Here is a 21,199-nt window from a genome sequence, read left to right as displayed (position 1 = left end):
TCAGGTACCTCGGGTTTGCAGATTAACATGAGCACTGGTTTATTAACTTTAACATGCAAATACTGACCAACAGATTATTATAAGCATGCACTGTGGATTTACTGTGATCACATTTTTAAACATCCTGCTCACAAATATCATGTTTGTAGCCTTTTAGGGCCCTTGCTGCTACAGTTGGGCTACAGGCTGAAATAATGAGCTGACATTAAAACAGTAAAGCTTTTGTTGTGCAATCAAACACAAACACCTGCCCTGCCACCAAGAGGACGGAAGTTTCATTGCTTTTTAATAAGCTTCCCCGATTCTATCAGTTAACTGAATATACATTCATTTATGTTTATTGATAGCTGATTAATAAAATTAGGCAGAGGGCCCATCCCTAGCCCCTGGTGGAAATGGGGAGTGAGGGGTGCTTACTGGCATAGAACTGTTTATCATATACAATCAGATTGAAATATGTTTAGTTATTGTAATTAAGCTTTAATCATGATTATGCAGTGGCATAACGTCACTTATTTAATTATATGAAGCATTCATTACTGCAGCAAATTCATCTCAGTCCCAACAGTACAAATCTGTATTGTATTGTGTCTGGATTTTAAACCTGTTTATAGTAATGATCGTATAGTACAATCATTAATTTCTCTCAGAAAATTAGGAGTTGTTTTGAGAAAAATAATAGTTTGGCATTTCTGGATTGTTTTATCTTATGCTGTTTGTTGGTTTATATAGTCTATGTTTGTTTGTTTTTTCAATCATATAATAATAATAATAATAATAATAATAATAATAATAATAATAATTGCACTTAATGTCATTAATTACAGTAGCTCCCATTCTCTATCCAAAATAAATTCTGTTTCAAAACTGTCCATTAGTTGGTGACTATTATCATTTTCTGTCAGCTTGATATGACATGCCTCCTCCTCTCCAGTTTTATGTCTGCCTTCTTCTTTCTTTTTCACCCTTTATCCCGAGTACATGCAACAGTGATGATGATGCATCCCAGAGCTGCCAGGGGAGAGGGCCGGTTGCCATGGTGACGTGGGTGGTGGAGCTGGGCGGCACGCTGCAGTGTGTTGGAGACACGACCGTGACTCATTATGTTTGCTTGCCTTGCCTTCCAGTGACGAGAGGGAGAGGAAGTGGTACACATCTGCTGCTGGATTATCTTTCATTACAGGTTCTCTCTCTGTGTATCCACACTCTTCTATCTCTAACACTAACCCTGTGCACTACACTGCCATTAGGTAATGGAAAGGTTGTGTATCTATATAGCACAGCAACAGACAGCAAAGCTGAACTTACTCATTGTGAGGCTTTTCCATGGTGTCAGAGATGATAAGGTGCTCATACAGATTAATATGTTATTCATTTTAAATGTCAAGTTTTGAATAGTGTTGAGTACACAGGGGTTACAGGGTTTATTTGTCAGAAGGCATACCAAGAGTGTAATAATGATCCACAGATAAGATATGATTCTTAAATATGATTTTAAAGCTCATTTACTCCATATTCAGTAAACACTAAGCCACACAGAGGCCAGACAGAAGCAACCATTATTTGGTTAAGCATGTACACTGTAATTCGGCATGACTGATGCTTGGCAGCACCAGGATACTCCCTAAGAATCTTAGTAATTCATTGTAATAGGCTCTTTTCAACCCATTACACCAAAGGTAGCATTTTAAGATCTTACTTCAGATAAATATAGTTTCTCAATTACTACTATGACTGTGATCTTCCCAAACACCATTAATGTACTTGTAACAGAAGATGACCTTTTAACTAATGTCAACTGCTGCCTTCAGCACTCAGAACTCCAGAAACTCAGCAGGATGAACTGAACATCCTACTGTGGCTTTTAAGCAAATCTGAAAACCCAATCTTACATCATGTTACACATGAGCAAATGACTGAAAGCTTTTTGATTATGTAATCTGCAAGGAAATCAAACAAAGCAATGATTCTGATCAGGAAATGCAAATAGATATAAGGCAGTAATTGGCACCATGCCCGTTTGCTTCAATGTGTGTGTGTGTGTGTGTGTGTGTGTGTGTGCGTTCCTGCCATACATCTCACTATCACTATACACCTTGGGAAGTGTCAGTATGACCAACTCTCCAGACTACCCTAGCATCTTTTGAGATTTGTCCCTTCAGAGGAGTGCAGTTCCCTGTGGCTGGGTGTTTTCTTCTCTATGTTCACAACATAATAAATCCTGAATGTCTGACCGCTTAGAGGAAACAGCCCTTAGGCATGCGTGCACACACACACACACACACACACACACACGCACACACACTCGGGGGTGCTTTCATCTTTTGGCAGATTTTGTCCACAGTTCAATTAGTTTCAATGATTGAAAACATACCTATAAGTTGTGCAATGCTTCAAACAATCTGCAGTTAAACACGCTACCACATAATACAGTATAATATTACATTAATGGTAAAATGTTTAAAATATTTTGTGACAGTGTCAATAATCACAATTTGACCCTGAATATTTTGCACTAGCAAAGTAAAAAAAACATTTAAAAAAAAAAAAAATCTTATTTATAGTTTATGCATGTGTTATGTGCAATTACAAATAGTGTATGTAGAGAGGTGGCCATGTCCAGTGATCACAGACCACAAAATACTTCCCACATAAAGAAATCATTATACTCCTCACAAAATAAAAAGAAAAGAAAATGCATTTACAATCTATCAACAGGCATTTTGAACAGAATTTCCAAGTAGTTTTGTTTATGGCAGAAGTTGCACCTACTAGTGGAAAGGCATAAGTTTTAAGTTATAACTCAAGGTCAAATGAAGCAATTTTTACTGTTTCAGTAGTAGTGGCCATTTATGTTCAAACTAGGCAACGACAGAACTTACGTTCAGCTAGTGCAATCGTCTACTGGCGAGCCTCATGCACAATATCTATTGCGCAATATCTGTAAGTGTAATCCTACCCATATACCCATCTATTCTTGTGCACAATCCCTTAATTAACCCTCAAGACTAATCATGTTCATTATATAATATTTTCCGCATAATACAGTCTTTTCCACATGATCTAGCTACATTTGGCTCAGAAGTTCAACTTCATGACAAATGAGCATAGCTGGAGGCTTTTAAATTTTTGCGTTTGCCATATTAGGCTTATGAGAAGCCCTCATGCTGATTTCTTGAATAAAAATCTAATTAGCTCTACTTTATTATCTCATTAAAGTCAAGGCTCTTTGTGAACATGAAAGTAATTACACCTTCTTTCCCCAGGAAGAATAAGACCATAATGAAAATGAGGATTGTCAACACTCAAGCAGGATGTTTTCCACCAGCAGCCACCCTCCCAATTCTTCTTTCAGTTTGTTTTCACCTTCATCTTTTCTTTCTGCTAAACGCAGCCAAAAACTGGGGGATGTGACAGACTGTTGTGAGTCTATCTGAATAGAAGTGAGATGCTATTCTGGTCCTAGCACACAGAGAGATCTGCTTGCAGTTGTTTGAGACTGTAGATTAGTTGAGGAGGTGGAAATTCACAGCTCTGCTAGAAATCTGTAGTGAAAGAATTAATCCAATTGCACAATTTACTTTTCTGATGATTGACTGGTGCACCTTGGGGACTTCCCATTTTCTCTTTTTGCTGCCTCTTCCTTTCTCAAGGTTGAGCTCAAACTGGCGCAACTGTGCGCAGTTTTTGCAAGTCAAAAATAAGTCTCAAATCCTCATCTTCAAGTCACAAGTAAAGAGCATTAGTGAGGTCGGGCAATGATATCAGACAAAGTGACCTGGGGTGCAGTCAGCGTTCCAATTCATCCCAAAGGTGTTCAGTGGGGTTGAGGTCAGGGCTCTGTGCAGGACACTCGAGTTCTTCCACTCCAACTTGTCTTTATGGACCTCGCTTTGTGCACAGTCGCACTGTCATGCTGGAACAGGTTCAGGTCCCTTAGATCCAGTGAAGGGAAATCTACAGCAAACAGAGACATTCTAGACAATTGTGTGCTTTCAACGTTGTGGCAAAAGTTTGGGGAAGACCCACATGTGGGTGTGACAGTCAAGTATCCACGTACTTTTGGCCATATAGTGTAGTAAGCATTACCCTTTCTAAATAGCTAACCAATCCATATGTGCTTCAATAGAAAATTCAGGTTTGCCAATTTACAGGACTGGCTCGAAAATGGTGTGATCTTACTGTGTAACTTTAAACATATATGTTATTAACAGCAATACTGTCAACATATGGTATGATTGATAGCAACCCAGAAACTAGCCTATTAAGGCCTGATTAGCAGAGAATCCAAATAAATATGCAAGCAAAAATCTTTATGGAAGAAGTCAGGCATTAATCAAACAATGAACAAAGAGATATGCATTTGGTATAAGCTTCCTGGTTTCTCAGGATTTGTCACTGTTAGTCTGCTTATTAAGTGTGTGTATGAGTCGTGAAGGCTGGATATTGTACAAAATGCAAGGATATTGTACAAAATCCACTTGCAGTCCTCTGAGGGCAGTGTTATGCTAACTCAGCAAAACTGAGGCTTCCACTGGTGCACAGCAACCTGCCTTTTAGAATCATTTTGCCATTTTTAACATTTACAAAAAAGTTTAATCCATTTGTTCAAGTCACACAGGAAAGGAAATTAATAACTGCAGGACCCTTTGATTCTGCCATAGTAACAAATATCATCCATCTGCTTCCATGGCACCAGAAAATCAATAAAACCTCCAGAAGTATTACTGTAACCCATGTACAAGAAAAAAGTATTTGTGGGGGGAAAAACACCAGAAGAATTATGAAGAGAAGCAAGAGCAGAACGATCGGATATTCATCTCTCCAAAACTAAATTAGGTCTCAGTGGAAGCCATTACTATTGCTCTGCGTTCCACTCTAATGCACATGCTCATTTGTGCTTTGTTAATGTGAATCTCATACAGAGCCATGTGCCAGCTTATTAAGTTTCTCGTCCACCAATAATCATCCATTTATTATTCATATTATTAATTTTCTTTATATTATATTTTTATGACTTATCAAAGTGAATTTTAGCTGTCAACACTTGCATTAGCAAGGGTCTCTATACTGCCTTTCTGAGCATGCATGCTTTGACGTTCCATATGGAATTGCATAATGCTTCCATTTGGTCTAACAGGATGTTTGTTTTAACCGAGGCTCACATGCCCTTAAAACGCGCCATAAGGTCCCAGTCAGGTATGAAGCGTTGTGTGTGTGTGTGCTTGGCATCAGATTGCTGTGCATGTCAGACACCGCAGTCTTGAATAAGAGCCATGGTGTTAAATTAGAAAGCATCTTCAGCACTTAGCTCTCTATAATATGTCAAGTGCAAGTGCACTTTACTAATAAACACACTCATGGGAGGCACCACTTAGTGGCATGCATTCCAGTGCCATTTTGCCTCACCATGAGACGTGAGTGGGGGGTAGGGGTCTACACACACTCTTGTCCATAAACCATATATACACTCAATCACTGATCCATACCATTTGTCTGAAACAACATGTGCTTATTATGGCAAGATACTACAGATGAATAAGGTCATTTCTTTCACAATTAATCTTTGTGATGCCTATATTCAACAGAGGCTTCATCTAATTAAACATACTACAAAAACCAAAAATCTATTCAAAAATGTAACCAAAAAATCTAGAGATAAAATATTTATTTCACTGTGAAGACTCCCTCCAGAAGAAGACATTTACCAAGCACTATGTTGGAAAATCATCTCTTTATTGTTTAAACAAAAATATAAAACCATTCAGTGGGATAAAAAATGATGTTATGCCATTTTTCAGTACAAAATCTAATATAAATCCAAAAATAATCACCATTATAGGAATGAACATGTAAAATTTCATGGACATAGATCAGTTAGTAACTGAGATTTTTGGTTCTGAATATAAAACAATTTAGTGCAACCCTGGTACTTGGAAGGATATTGGAATTATTTTTGGAAGAAATGAGCCAAGTCCACAGCAGGGTTAACTACATCAAACCGCTGCATTCAGGTATAATTAGCCTCAGAGCTGTCCTTCAGCGGCAACATAATTTCTCTCCTCAGCAAGTTGATTGAACAGGCTCAGGTAGAATTAGCATATTGCTATCTGGAATATCACCAACCCTGCTGTGCAAGTGAATTGGAGAAATATCAGAAAAATGTGCCTGGCACTGCACTGATGTTAAATGGCCTGCAATACTAAACTGTATGCAAGGGCTACAGTCAGCCTTTTCTTCTGCCAGCTATTGTGCTCAGCTTTCGGCATCAATTTTCAAGATGTTTTGTTCATCAGCATGGGAGAAATGGCAAAAATGCAAATCAAGCTGAGTGACAAGCTGAGATAATTAGCCGATTATTATCATTATGGTCTGAAGAAAAATATTACAATGCTGTCAAAAAGTTTTAACTTTCAAAGTTTGGTCTCTGTAAGAAACATTAGCTACTGTTTTTAACATTTTTGGCAGCTTTGGGGCATTTATGTTGAAATCTGGCACCATGCTGTTTTGCATTGCATTCTGAATACTGTCTATGCCAATATTTATAGTATCTGAATGACAACCCAGTAGTTGTGGGTTTTATATGTGTTGACTTTGGCATAAAGGTGGAGTATATGGCCAATTTGGGGGTTCTGTCCTTTTCTGATAAGGACTGACCTCTTGTTATCTGAGCTGCATAAACATACAGCTGAAAACAAATGTTTGCATCCTCCTTGGTTTATAGATGACAATTTTACCCTCTTTTAATTTTAATTGGGGTTTTTCTATTAAAAACATTATGACATGAATATTACAACATTACATAGTTGAAGTTAGCATCCATATTCACATGCTTAAGTTTATTTATTTGAAAGTGCCTCATTAAGGTATTTGCTTTGTTAACAAAACGGTAGGTGCAGTGGTGACTCAGTGCTTAAGGTTCATGGATACTAATCAGAGAGCTGTGAATTTAACTCCTGGCATGGCCAAGCTGCTGCTCTTCCAGGGGTGCTGTATCACGGCTGACCCTGCACTCTGACCCCAGCTTTCTAACAAGCAGAGACATGCAAAGATAAGTGCCTACATTTCTTCTTTTAACTCCTATTTTATTGAAGGAAAGTACAAATATGCTCAAAGAAGTCCATTTAAGAGATCAATTAGATGAGGAAAACAGGTATAGACAAGAAAATTAGACAATGTTTCCCAAAACTGTTGAAGGGTCAAAGTCATAATTTAGAACTGGAATACATACAAACATAAAGATACCAAATACAAAAAAGTGGGGAAAAAATGATGTACAAAACTAAAATCACCAGAAACTCCAAAAGCTGGTCCTTCCAGGAAAATGACATAAAAGTCCATATTTATATCATATTCAGAAATACTCTGTTTATCATTTCACTCACTATGACTATACTATATGGCCAATAGTATGCAGACACCTGCTTACTGCTTACAGGTGTACAGGTATACTGTATATTACTTTATATATATATATATATATATATATATATATATATATATATATATATATATATATATATATATATATATATATATATATATAATATAAATGATATGTGCCCATGCAGGTCATTCATGGCTACTGGAAACACAGTACAAGACCAACTATTATCAATTAATTTGTGAGTAGAAAAGTGGTTATCATTTTCCCTGCTAATTCAAACATACTTGAAATCTGAGCAAAACTAAACGTTATATAACCACTAGATGTGTATATAGAGAAGACCAGAACTGAGAACCAGAGGTGCATGGAACTGCAAGCTGAACCAGCCACTGCAATCACATTTACTGCAGTGTCAGATCGATATGTGATCCCACAAAGCACCTCCTCTAATCCCAGGCCAATTTAGCGTCCCTGTGCCATACACACCTCTTCATACATCAGATGTAATAGACCTTGATCAGACCATAGATTAATCATATTTATAGTCCATTTGCATAAATGAATGTTTTTTTTAAAAAATGTGTTTACTATCTCCTAGCATGTGCATATATCAAGGAAAAGACCTATATATATATATATATATATATATATATATATATATATATATATATATATATATATATATATATATGAATTATTTGGAAAATGTTGAGCTGAGGTGCATTTTCATGGCAATGTCTGATAAATAAATGAATAAATGAATCATTCTGCTGATTTGAGTTTGCTGATTTTTTTTTCCATTTAAATGAGGGGCATTGAATCTCTGAAAGGTTAAAAATGATCTGAACATGAGAATTCATCGCAGCTTTGAGACTTGTGCAGCAAGATGCTTTGCTAACATAAGCACCAAAGTCTTCTGTGTGGTAGCAAGATAGGCAAAATATTGCACAAATATTATTATACACAACATTACCATATAATATTATGATATCATACATAACTTGCCCTGGTTTTGTTAGTTATGTGTTCTTAGTCTGCAGTACACCTTCACAGGTGCGTTTTTATTATGTAGGCCTATATTACAACACTGTACGTTTGTCTGTGTCTAAAGTAAAAAGACAAAATGACTGAATATAATCATAATCATAATCTGTTGATATCCATCATTGATTTTACATCATCTATAACGGCTTATCTTCCACTTATTATTATTATTATTATTATTATTATTATTATCATAGCATTATTTAAAGCAGTGGCTCTCAGATCTTTTTGCACCCTGGGACTCCTTCCTTATAAAAGAATTTCCAAGGACCCCCTTATGATCAGAGCACAGATTTTTTTTTTTCCTAGACTCCATTTAGATATTTATTTCAATGCTTGCCATTTTATCATTCATATATAATCATATTATACTGTATATGCATATAGTCTTTGTAGTTTTCATTTTTACATTGCCTCTTGCTTTTATTTTATAATGTATTACATTTGACAGCAAAGAAAAAAAAGTTATTTCCTTCTTTAGTCTGCATTTTCTGTTCCTGATTTTTTTCAGGCTTTAAGGCAAGTGCTTGTGTTTAAAGACAGTAGTATAGATGCTATTAATTAGCCCTGTCTCAAACACTTCTACTCAAGAAAAATCTGACAACCTCGGAGGCGTGAGCCAGATGCAGGTGATTTGCAAAATCTCAATGACAAACCCAGAAAAACAGCTTAAGCCAGTAAGTAACAGGTCTCTGAATATGAGGAACTTTCCCTGTATAAACATGTTAACTTTTGAACTTAAGTTGCTAATTTGGAACACGGCCTATGAAAGCTAAATAATAATCATAACAACCTTGATACTAGATGATAATCTCCAACACTGCAAGAGCAATATATTCAGAAACTCCCTGGATGTATGTCACAGACCTCTGAGGGTCCCAGGACCTCTCTTCGAAAACCAACCATTCCTGGGCATTTAAGGGGTTAATAAAATTAGAGATTTTGAGGTTCAACTGCTCAAAAATGAGCCATGCACTCTTCTTTGATAACATTATTTCTAAAGATCATAATCAACTATAAGTCATTGAGTAAGCAAAACACACATCCTCCCATTAGTAACAGAATGAGCTGAGCCTAATACACACATAGCTTTACAAAATGTACACTTTAAAATATTTTTATTGCATTCTAAGTGCAACTCTTTACTTCCAGTGCACTACACAGGACTAATGGCAATTCAGTTTGTATAAAGGCCTCTGATTATTTCACATCTGAAATTGCTCAATAAAATCATCTTTTTTACGAATCATTATCCTCTCATTTTCTGTGTGCATTTCTTGCTACCTATATAAATGTTTTCAGCAGATGTTTCAAAAGGAAATCAGAACTGTGTTTGAGTGCTTCATCAACCCCAAAGTGGCTTTTGCTTTATCAGATCGTTAAACCTGCGCCCAATCGAAGTACTTCCTGGCGACTGTGTGAAAAGAAATGTAATTATCATCTCTAATCAGGCTGCAAGGTGTTTAAGGAGGTGCAAACATGGTTTTTATGGTTTAACAGTGCTATCTTCAGGGTATAATGAACTGAAGTATCAAATCAAACACAGATTTGATGCATTCCAACAAGCAGGTGCGTCCCAGTGAAAAAATCTGTCTTGAAAAAAGAAAAAAGCTACCTTTCCGATGCAAGCTCTCACACACCATATGCTTATTACTGTATTTTGTTTAGTCATGTTCTGGTACTCATCAAATGCCTTTTAAGTGAATAAAAAAAAATCCAAACTTCTATTGGCACAGGAAACAAAATGACTATTAAGCAGAAGTAGTTATGTAGCTATGTAAGTAGCTATGTACAGTGCCTTGCAAAAGTATTCATACCCACTGAACTTTTCCACATTTTGTCATGTTACATCCACAAACAAGAATGTATTTTATTGGGATTTTATGTGATAGACCAACACAAAGTGGCACATAATTGTGAAATGGAAGGAAAATGATAAATGGTATCCAAAATTTTTTACAAATAAATATCTGAAAAGTGTGGCGTGCATTTGTATTCAGCCCCCTCAGTCAATACTTTGTAGAACCACCTTTCGCTGCAATTACAGCTGCAAGTCCTTTGGGGTATGTCTCTACCAGCTTTGCACATCTAGAGAGTGAAATTTTTGCCCATTCTTCTTTATGAAATAGCTCATTCTCAGTCAGATTGGATGGAGAGCGTCTGTGAACAGCAATTTTCAAGTCTCGCCACAGACTCTCAGTCGAATTTAGGTCTGGACTTTGACTGGGTCATTCTAACACATGAATATACTTTGATCTAAGCCATTCCATTGTAGCTCTGGCTGTATGTTTAGGGTCGTTGTCCTGCTGGAAGGTGAACCTCCGTCCCAGTCTCAAGTCTTTTGCAGACTCTAACAGGTTTTCATCTAAGATTGCCCTGTATTTGGCTCCATCCATCTTCCCATCAACTCTGACCAGCTTCCCTGTCTCTGCTGAAGAAAAGCATCCCCACGATGCCACCACCATGTTTCACGGTGTGTTGAGGGTGATGTGCAGTGTTAGGTTTCCGCCACACATAGCGTTTTGCATTTAGGCCAAAAAGTTCAATTTTGGTCTCATCTGACGAGAGCACCTTCTTCCACATGTTTGCTGTGTCCCCCACATGGCTTGTCGCAAACTGCAAACAGTACTTCTTATGGCTTTCTTTCAACAATGGCTTTCTTCTTGCCACTCTTCCATAAAGGCCAGATTTGTGGAGTGCACGACTAATAGTTGTCCTGTGGACAGATTCTCCCACTTGAGCTTTGGATCTCTGCAGCTCCTCCAGGGTTACCATGGGCCTCTTGGCTGCTTGTCTGATTAATGCTCTCCTTGCCTGGCCTGTCAGTTTAGGTGGACAGCCATGTCTTGGTAGGTTTGCAGTTGTGCCATACTCTTTCCATTTTCGGATGATGGATTGTACAGTGCTCCATGAGATGTTCAAGGCTTGGGATATTGTTTTATAACCTAACCCTGCTTTAAACTTCTCCACAACTTTATCCCTGACCTGTCTGGTGTGTTCTTTGGTCTTCATGATGCTGTTTGTTCACTAATGTTCTCTAACAAACCTCTGAGGGCTTCGCAGAACAGTTGTATTTATACTGAGATTAAATTACACGCAGGTGGACTCTATTTACTAATTAGGCGACTTCTGAAGGCACTGGATTTTAGTTAGGGGTATCAGAGTAAAGGGGGCTGAATAGAAATGCACGTCACACTTTTCATATATTTATTTGAAAAAATTTTTGATACCATTTAACATTTTACTTGCACTTCACAATTATGTGCCACTTTGTGTTGGTCTATCACATAAAATCCCAATAAAATACAGTTCAGTGGGTATCAATACTTTTGCAAGGCACTGTATATATATATATATATATATATATATATATATATATATATATATATATACACATACATACACACACACACAGGTCAGCCATAACATTAAAACCACTGACAGGTGACAGGTATCTCATTACAGTGGCACCTGTCAAGGGGTGGGATATATTAGGCGGCAAGTGATATATTAGGCAGCAACTTTGGTTCTCGAAGTTGATGTGTTGGAAGCAGGAAAAATAGGCAAGCGTAAGGATCTGAGTAACTTTGACAAGGGCCAAATGGCCAGATGACTGGGTCAGAGCATTTCCAAAGCGGCAGGTCTTATGGGGTGTTCCCGGTATTTAAACTGTTTACTCTCTTCCTGGAAGCACACAATTGTATAGAATGTCTTTGTATGCTGCAGAATTACAATTTCCCTTCACTGGAACTAAGGGGCCCAAACATGTTCCAGAATGACAATGTCCCTGTGCAAAAAGCGTGGTTTATAAAGTCATGGTTTGCCAAGGTTGATGTTGAAGAAATCGACTGGCCTGCACAGAGCCCTGACCTCAACCCCACCGAACACCTTTGTGATGAACTGGACCACTGGCAGTGCACCAGGCATCCTCGCCCAAAATAGGTGCTTGATGTCACTAATGCTAGCGTGGTTGAATCAGCACAAATCCCCACAGCCACACCGCAAAATCAACTTTCAAATGAGATGTTCAGCAAGCATATACTGTATATGAGTATGAGAGACAGGTGTCCATATATTTTTTGCCATATAGTGTACATTATTAGTCTAAAAAAATTCAATTTTGGAAAAAACAATTTTCATTTTTCACAATATCTAATGGGTTTTCCCCCAACTGAGCAAAGTATATACATTTTCAGATAAAACACTGTATCTGAGCATGTAATGAGAAGGCAAAGCCTGTGAAACAGTGAAAGCTCAAGGCTGTTGATTATAGCAGTGAATAAAATTACCATCACTCAGTCACTGGAAAACGTGGCTCAGTTGAATAGAGGCCATCACTCAGCCACTTGAGTAGCTCCAGTATATTATATTGTGGCCTCGATTCAGTGCAGTGTATCTACTAAGCTTAGTGCAATTACTGAGGGCCTTCTGATGATGTTGAATCCTTCACTCAAAGCCAGGCAAACAAGTACTGGGTATCAAGAGCTCACACAGGCAAACATGCATGTTTAATCCTGACTGACCAGTCAGGAAGAAGCACATTCCCCACCAGGACCTTGTGGAAAAAATGAGAAGTGAATAAGAACAAAGCGTTTGGTGATGAAGTGCACCCTGACATCACAGCACTACTTGAATGCTTTATGTAACATGATACCACGATGCAATTACTGCCTCTCATGGGCTCTTGTGTTTGCCCATCCATTTACACAGGAAATGGCTGATAAATGTTTGCTCTCACAACATCGGGTTAGACTGAAACATGCAAGCGACATGGCGAGGTTTTGGACAGTGACGTTCTTTGGGAGGCGGCATAAACAGTGAGTAAATACATAATGGAAGTCAAAGCATCATTAGACAGGTGATGATTTACTTGCTCTTTGGTTTGTGTGGAACAGCACTCACAGTCGACTGGGTTTCAGCCCTGCACACTACACAAACCATTGCCTCTGATTTAATTAAATAGGCAAGACGTAGTTGGAGGTTCATAAATTGCACAGCCACAGACAGCTCCATGGGGCTCTAGAGATGATGCAGATGTGACACGAGTAGCACTGATCCACAAAGCCTGACTGAAATATAGCCGAGGACTCTTGTGAACTCAGCCGTGATAGTCTAGAGGGCATGGACATGAGTGCTGTGTCAAAAGATTCTGTGATTTAATAGCCTCCACTACAGAGTCAATTTCCTGTCAATAACTCCATAGTCTTACTACTCAACAATTTCATTCTGTGAAAACATTGACTCTGTGCTTTCTCCATCTGCAGTGTAATCTAGCTGAAGACCATACAGGTCATTCTTCTAACACTGAAGATGCATGTAAATGGGTGTTTCTATGGTTGCAGTGCCATTTAATACTTCTAGTTCTTAAGATTAAACATATTTCATCATTTTTAAATAATAAAACGTATTTAATTGTTCAAAAAAAAGATCTGTTAACCCATCAACAATATTTCATTTTTCACAGGGTTTCTTTCCTGACAATGGCTGCGTTTTGCTCTAATTTAATTCACTTTGATTTACTTTCAAGCTATAATTTTGGAAACAGGGCTCTACTCTCAAAGTGACCTCATCAGTCAATGTCAGAATATCACTGAAAATAAGAAAAAAACATTGAGAGAAGTTGCTTTACTTCTTCCCATAATCTTCAGGAAATTCAGGTGGTGTAACTTCCCGCTGAACGTGTGACTTGTGTTAACAGGTAACAGGGTTGAGTGAATGTGATGGGACTTATAGGTGGAAGAGCATAGAGTGTGTCTCAATCAGCTCCCTGACTCAGTAGTCAGGGCACTGACTCAGGGCTGTCTCAACTGAAAAATCCTTCCGGTGCACTGGAACGTTCACTCCCAAAAAATCCCACAACGCACCACAAAAACCAGGGAGCATCTATGCTCACAATGTTCCCTTACTGGAAATGATGTCATATTTTCTGAAGCCTCTCAGCTCCAAAAAAAAAATGGTGGACAAACTCTCAATTTCATCTACAAGTCTAAGTAGCTTGTTATCATTGTTGTAGCTCTCAAATGATTATTGAAGTTAGCGATTTTTAACTTTATTTGATGTTCTATATATGGTTTGTTTGAGTCTAGCAACTTTTAAGTGGTTAATGATTTAAAGATATCAGAAAGATATCGACCTAGCCTGTTGATGGTAAATGCCAGTGGTAATTTTTTACAATGCAATTATGTAGTCATGTCGCTGGAAATTGAGTCATCAGTGTCCCAATGTGCAGTGAACCAGGGTCCTTACCAGCGCCCAACTCGTGCACACGATATACTGATTCACGACCTAGGGAGCTAGGCAGCTGACTGAGACACACCCTTGTTCAAGTGTGAGATGTTAAATGGATAATATGATTAAAATAATATGATTGTGAGGTAGTTATAAAGAAATGTTGCATTTGTGAAGAGAAAGGGTTTTTCATTGTTCTTAAATAAACATTCCCCATCGTTATTAAAAGAAAATCGTCCCAGAGAAACAAACAGGCGTTAAAGGTCACCAGTTTGACTTACAGCAGCACTGCGCCTAGCTTTGTAGTAGATACTGACAATGGACAACTGGATTGTAACAATACCAAAACCTAAAGTAAATCTGATAAAGTAAAAAAAAAATAAGTTGTAAACTATAATCAATAGTTCCCTGATTTTGAAAGACAGTCCCCTAGCTTACTCAGTCACATTAAATTAGAAGGTCCACAGGGTGTCCGGTTGAGAACGATGATGAACCCAAGTGAAGTAGCTGAGTAACTGTACAACATCAGGAGTTGAATAAAATGATGTTCTGCATCATGGCTAGTAAATGACAGGCCTTGCATTGGGCATCTAGATTTGAAAGGCTGATACTCTCGTTTCAAATGTTTCACAATATATAATGTAATCAACCAAATTAAATGAGCAGAAAAACATCTATAAATCATGGTTCAACCAGGAAGAGTTAAGCAGCATTCTGTGTGTAATGAATTATTTTACTGGACTACTAAAATAGACTAAATATTACTTGCGCTGCTAGGAAGAAAGCCCTGTACATGAGAGTGTATGCCCATTGTAAGAAAAAATCAGAGGGATATTCTACAGTATATTCAGTGACAGAGATCTTGTTCCAACCCAGGCCATTACAGTAATAGCATAATACTGATGGCAGTGAGGTTTTTCCCTGATAGCTTTCATAACTGTGATTTAGATGCATTATGTACAATAACTCGGTGAATGACTTTCATCAAACACTTTGATGATGCATCAGTGAGGATTGTTTGGCTTTCTTTCTCTTCTTGGCTTAAAACAAAATAAATGTAGCTGTATTGCATGTATACACTGTATGTATGTAAAGTCAGTCACCTTCAAAAGTATTGGAACAGCAAGGCCAATTCACGTGTTTTGCTATACACTGAAGACATTTGGGTTTGAGATCAAAAGATGAATATGAGACGACGGATCAGAATTTTAGCTTTTATTTCCAGATATTTACATCTAGTTGTGTTAAGAAACCTAGAACATGGCTGTGTTGGCAGTGCGTTTTGGGTCATTGTCTTGCTACAAGATGAATCCCTCACAATTATATTAGATGCATTTCTATGTAAATTCAGACAGAATATTTCTCTAGACTTCTGAATTCACTCTGCTGCTACAATCATCTTACAGTTACATCTTCAATAAAGATTAGTGAGCCTGTTCCAGAAGCATCCATGTAAGCCATGACACTACCTCCACCATGCTTGACGGATGAGCTTGTATGTTTTGGATCATGAGCAAATCCTTTCTTTTCCCACACTTTGGCCTTTTCATCACTTTGGTAGAGGTTAATCTTGGTTCCAGAACTTTTGTGGCTCATCTTTGTATTTCTTTGTGAATGTACTTCTCTAAGACAGAAATATTTCTTTGAAAGAGAGAGAAAGAAAGAGAGAGAGAGAAAGAGAGCTGCATGGCCAAGGCAGAATGTATCCAGATTTCTAATAGATCCACCTTAGATACTTGTCTATTGGACATTCCTTGTCATCTACATGAATATGTTGCTAAATCATCTGAGGCATGCTTGAGATGAGTGGGAATGCCATTATGTTTTCCAAGTACTGTCTTTAGTGAGGTTCTAGTGATAAAGCCATACAGGATTTTTTTAAAGAGTGGTCTATGAATATCATTATGGAGAAAGCATTCCAAGCTGGGTCCTTGACATTCTTTTTACACATCAAACCATTTAATAACATAAAAACAACCTGTCACAGGCAGCAATATTTAAAACCTTGACTGTCATTTGTGAATTACTTTTGCAAGCGCTATCCCTAAGGTTTAACATACCTGCATATAATTTGCTTCTTTAATATTGTGACTTGAAAAACCATTATGGAACCTTTTCGTTGCACATGAAGGTATGAAAAAATACTAATGAAGCGAGATCCCGAGTAGCACATCAGGAAAACATTGGCGCGATCATATGGAGATCATGGGAAGAGGGCAGATAGTGCTGTGGCACTGCATGAGCAGCAGTGCAAAAAGACGCAGTTGGCTGGTTTCACATGGAAGCATGTGTCAGCATTTACCCTTCCTGGTTGGTTAGCTGTCATATGATAAAGGAGAGAGCTTGCAGGTGGGTGGGAACAAGGCCCACAGAGAAACAGAGAAAATGGGGAAAAATAAAAAAGAAGCTACTAATGAAGGTAAAAATAGCATTTTTTGGTAACTGGACCAGAGGTACATAGTACATTTTCCTCTGAAATGTATTGGTACTTAAAAACAGTGCCTTCCCAAGTCAGAAAGATAATCTGTAGAAATTTCATAGAGCAGCAACTTTGAGAGAAAAGACCACAGACCTCTCAGGAAAAGAGACCTCAGAATAGATGATTACGTATCTCTAAATAAGAAGCTGGAGGATGGTGAGAGATGTGGTGGAGACAGTAAGAAGGCAGAACAGAGAAGTCTGACTCCACCAGCAATGCCAGAGCACATCAGAGTACACCGTGTACTTCATGGTTGGTTTTATGGCTTGCAGAGTTAAAGGCTTTGTCTGAAGTTTAGTACAGTGTCTGCTTTCATATGTGATGCAGGACAATGGTTCCAGCACCAGAACATGAACAGGATGAATAATATCAAGTACCATAGAAATTAATCTAAATGTGTTAATAACTAACTTTGATTACCTACAATCACAGGCATCTTCACACATTCAATGAATAGCATCAACTCCAGCCCTGCAGAGAAGATGACCATTTCACCAGCTGTGAGCACTGCACCATGTTCCATTCATACCCCTGCACTGTTCTTCATTTCATAAAGTTGTAATAGAAATTGAAATGTACCTACTGCTCCTTTAAATCTGTACCAGCCACTATAATGAAAACAGACTGAATCTCTTTTTACTTCATAGGTTCCACTCTGCAGAGGTTTATCTGCATCACTGTGCATATTTTACTCAACTGCTTCAACAATTTTAAGCTGAAAGACTAATTGCCTCGCCTTCTTTGTGTCCGGCAGGAGGGATTCTGCATTCTGTAGCCAGATGGATGAGTGCTGGCACTCCTCTCTTCCTCTGCAGGCAGCTTTTACAACTGGCCACACACACGCTGACTGATCTTTACAGCTCTTACCCGAGCTAAAGATAGCTCAAAGACGCATACTGTGTGCAATATGAAATTTAAATGAGCTGTAACTACTCAGTTCATCCTATGCTAACATACAGTAATGTACAAAAGTTTGCACACCCTTAGGACCAAAGGAAAAAGACATTTAGTGTTAACATGCTTTGTTAAATAACAATAGCCATGTTAATACAGTAACAGTTAAAATCAAAGTGTCAATTTTTTATTCTTTTTATTTTCAAATTTAAAAAAAATTTGTGAAAACCTTTGCACTCAACTGTATAACCAGAAATTTGAAAACCTAATAAACTGTTGCATTATATTGCAGGTCTTACATCTTTCTTTGAGTTCATTCATCTTCAGTAAGCACTTTATCCTGGACAGGGACACAGTGGATCTGGAGCCTCTCCCAGGATAACTGGGCGGGAGGCACACCGAAGGGCAATTTAGAGCTGCCAGTCCACGAACCAGTGGTCAGTGGGTAGAAACCAGCGAGCCCGGAGGAAGCCAACATGGACATAGGAAGAATGTGAAGTTCAGGATCAATCCAGGGACCCTGGAGCTGTGAGACAGCGATACTACCTGCTACACCACCGTGTTGTAACTTTGGAATTATAAGGTTCTTTTTGAGGTAAGGTAATAAGTTCGACAATGTACATCGCAATGCTGTTAAAGGAATAACAGTATATGAGGAACTTTCTGTGGTCAAAATGTTATGGTCCTGTATCACAGTATTGTCAGACTGAACTTTAGAAGCATCCACTCACATATTAAATCAATGCATTCAATATAAGGCAGTAATATGAAATGCAATAACTTGTCTTACTCTCACAAAATATGTAAAAATTCTGTCAGCCTATGGCATAACCATGAACCATGAAAAATGCATTCTTCACTCAAAAATGTTCACAACATAACAAATGCCATTTCTTTTTCCAACACGGAGCCCTAGTATCTAGTCTTATACTCATTATCTGTATATCAGCTGTAATAATGTAATAATTAATAACATTATTAATGATAATGAACAGTTGCCTTGTATCTGTGTTTGCCTGGTAAAAAACTAAATCACACTTTAAGAGCAGCAAGTGTCTTGTCAAATTTATTGCTAAGCTATTTGAGTCTGTAATGAGTGAGGCAGAAAGTAAAAGCTCCCTAGGCAGGAAAAACAGGCCCTCTGTGGCCACCCTATCATGGCCAAGAGTCTATTCCTCGATCTGCCCTGCCAATCAGTCTGACAATCTCTCCCTACAGAGGAAGATAGAGACAGAGAGCAAGGAGAGACACACACGCACACACTAGGATGTCCCAGGAGACTGAGCTCCCTCTTTAGGCATGGAGTGTGACAGTATTAACATTAGCACACACAGCGGACCTCCACTACAGGGTGGCCTCTGCACCTGCAGCAACCCAGCTTGATACACGTTGCCCCTCAGATGTCTGCTATTAGAGCTCAATGGCAAATACAACCCCCTACACACACTCTCTTTCTCTCTCTGTCTCACAAATAAACAAACACACATACAAGACATCTGTAATCTGAGCATGGCATTTATAATTATTTAAAAAAGTGAAAAAAGTCCAGGCTTTCTCAGCATGTCATGAGTTAGGCCCAAAGCACTGTGTTCTTACCTCTGTGATCCTGGCACGGTGTGACTTGTCTGGGTTCCCCTAGCCTACATCTTTACACACTGCAGCCGTGTGAACATCACTGGCTCTTCTTCACACACTCTGTGTGGCTTTGCTTGCCTCACACACTCTCTGGGGCTCCGTGTGGCTATAATTGGATCGTGGTTCATTCAAGCAGAAAATTCTTTTTTTTTTTGTTTAAAAAATCAGGTTTTTTTTAACTTAAAACACTCTATCTATTTGGAATTAATTTTGAGCATGCCTTCGGTTCTGCTTTTGCATTTTGTTATTCAAGACTGGCTTTTTTTTTTTTTTTGAGATCCTGAGATGACTGTTGGCGATGTAAAAGTGCTGAGCCACACACCCACAAGGAACTATGCAGAGCAGCATGAAGCAGAGATGCCAAGTGCAGACATATTGCCTATGGTGTGAGAGGCATAGGAAATGGAGGAGAGTTCTGCAGTCTATTACTGTATACTTGAATAATGGCCTGGCAATCCAGCGTCCTCTGCATTTTGAGTTATGTACTCTCTTTGGTCAAACAGGGTCAGAGTCACCTAGGTTCGAGTTTAAATTGAATGAAAATTTGATCGGGGAGTAATATAGCACAGAATCATTCAGATGCATTAAGAGTAAAATTGCTTTTTCAGGCTGCGCCTTTTGTTATTCTGAATGCACTCCATATTACAGGAATCCAATAAAATCTCTTATTCATTTTTCATTTCTCCATCTCTCATCTAAAAGACAGAAACCCATCATTCTGCAGTCGAATATAAAGAGAACCTCTTCAGACTCTTGAAAATAGTAGATCACTGAATCAAAGTCATGCAGTGATTACTGATTTCAGCTGTCATGTGCTCTGCTGTGATGTCTGACTTCAAATGATTAAAAATGATTTCCCTCTTGCAAAAATTTGTGGCACAAGGATGATGCTCAAAGATACAAACATATTAGCTGTTATTCATTTGACTGGCATATTTGTGCAACCTCCATCAGTTGTAACATTTTGGGCCTTAATTTTAATGTAATTTTATACACTATATGTCCAAGAGTTTGTGGACACCTGACCGTCACACCCAAATGTGGGTCTTCCCTGAACGGTTGGAAGCACACAATTATAAGGATGTCTTTGTATGCTGTAGCTTTACAATTTCCCTGCACTGGCATTAAGGGGCCCAAATATGTTCCAGCACGACAATGCTCCTGTGCACAAGGCAAGGTTTATAAAGACATGGTTTGTCAAGGACATTGTGGAAGAACTTGAGAGGCCTGTAAGACGTGCCATGCGCAGTAAGAAGCAGTAATGAGCCGTGGAATAGGCTGCAGGCTGAAGAGGTCTCATGTGGCCTTGCAGCCTGTGAATCACTAACTATGTCTCAAAAAAAATCCTACAGGTAAAGAGGCCAGTTAACAGCATGGCCAAGCCATATACCCAGATAAAACAATCACAGACAGAAGGGGAAATAGCACAACAAAACTCTGCAGGAGACAGCTAGTTTGAAGAATACACACTCTGCGGCTTAAAAGACAAATATGTCGATAGATGAATTAAACATGATGAATAAAAGTAGCTT

The 21,199-nt window shown here is 38.3% G+C and overlaps 1 protein-coding gene across 1 annotated transcript in view; it reads right to left on the bottom strand.

The window, feature by feature from the left end:
- The window catches only part of syk (spleen tyrosine kinase), a 64,998-nt gene extending 45,286 nt beyond the window's left edge, over positions 1-19,712 (bottom strand). The window contains exon 1 of the mRNA XM_026942506.3: positions 19,629-19,712. The gene's annotated coding sequence lies outside the window, so the exon portion shown is untranslated. The remainder of the gene's footprint in view (positions 1-19,628) is intronic.
- Between the last annotated feature and the right edge of the window lie 1,487 nt (positions 19,713-21,199).

The sequence above is a fragment of the Pangasianodon hypophthalmus genome, chromosome 17, assembly GCF_027358585.1.
Source record: "Pangasianodon hypophthalmus isolate fPanHyp1 chromosome 17, fPanHyp1.pri, whole genome shotgun sequence".
Classification (NCBI taxonomy): Eukaryota; Metazoa; Chordata; class Actinopteri; order Siluriformes; family Pangasiidae; genus Pangasianodon; species Pangasianodon hypophthalmus.
This window is presented reverse-complemented; position numbering and strand designations above follow the sequence as displayed.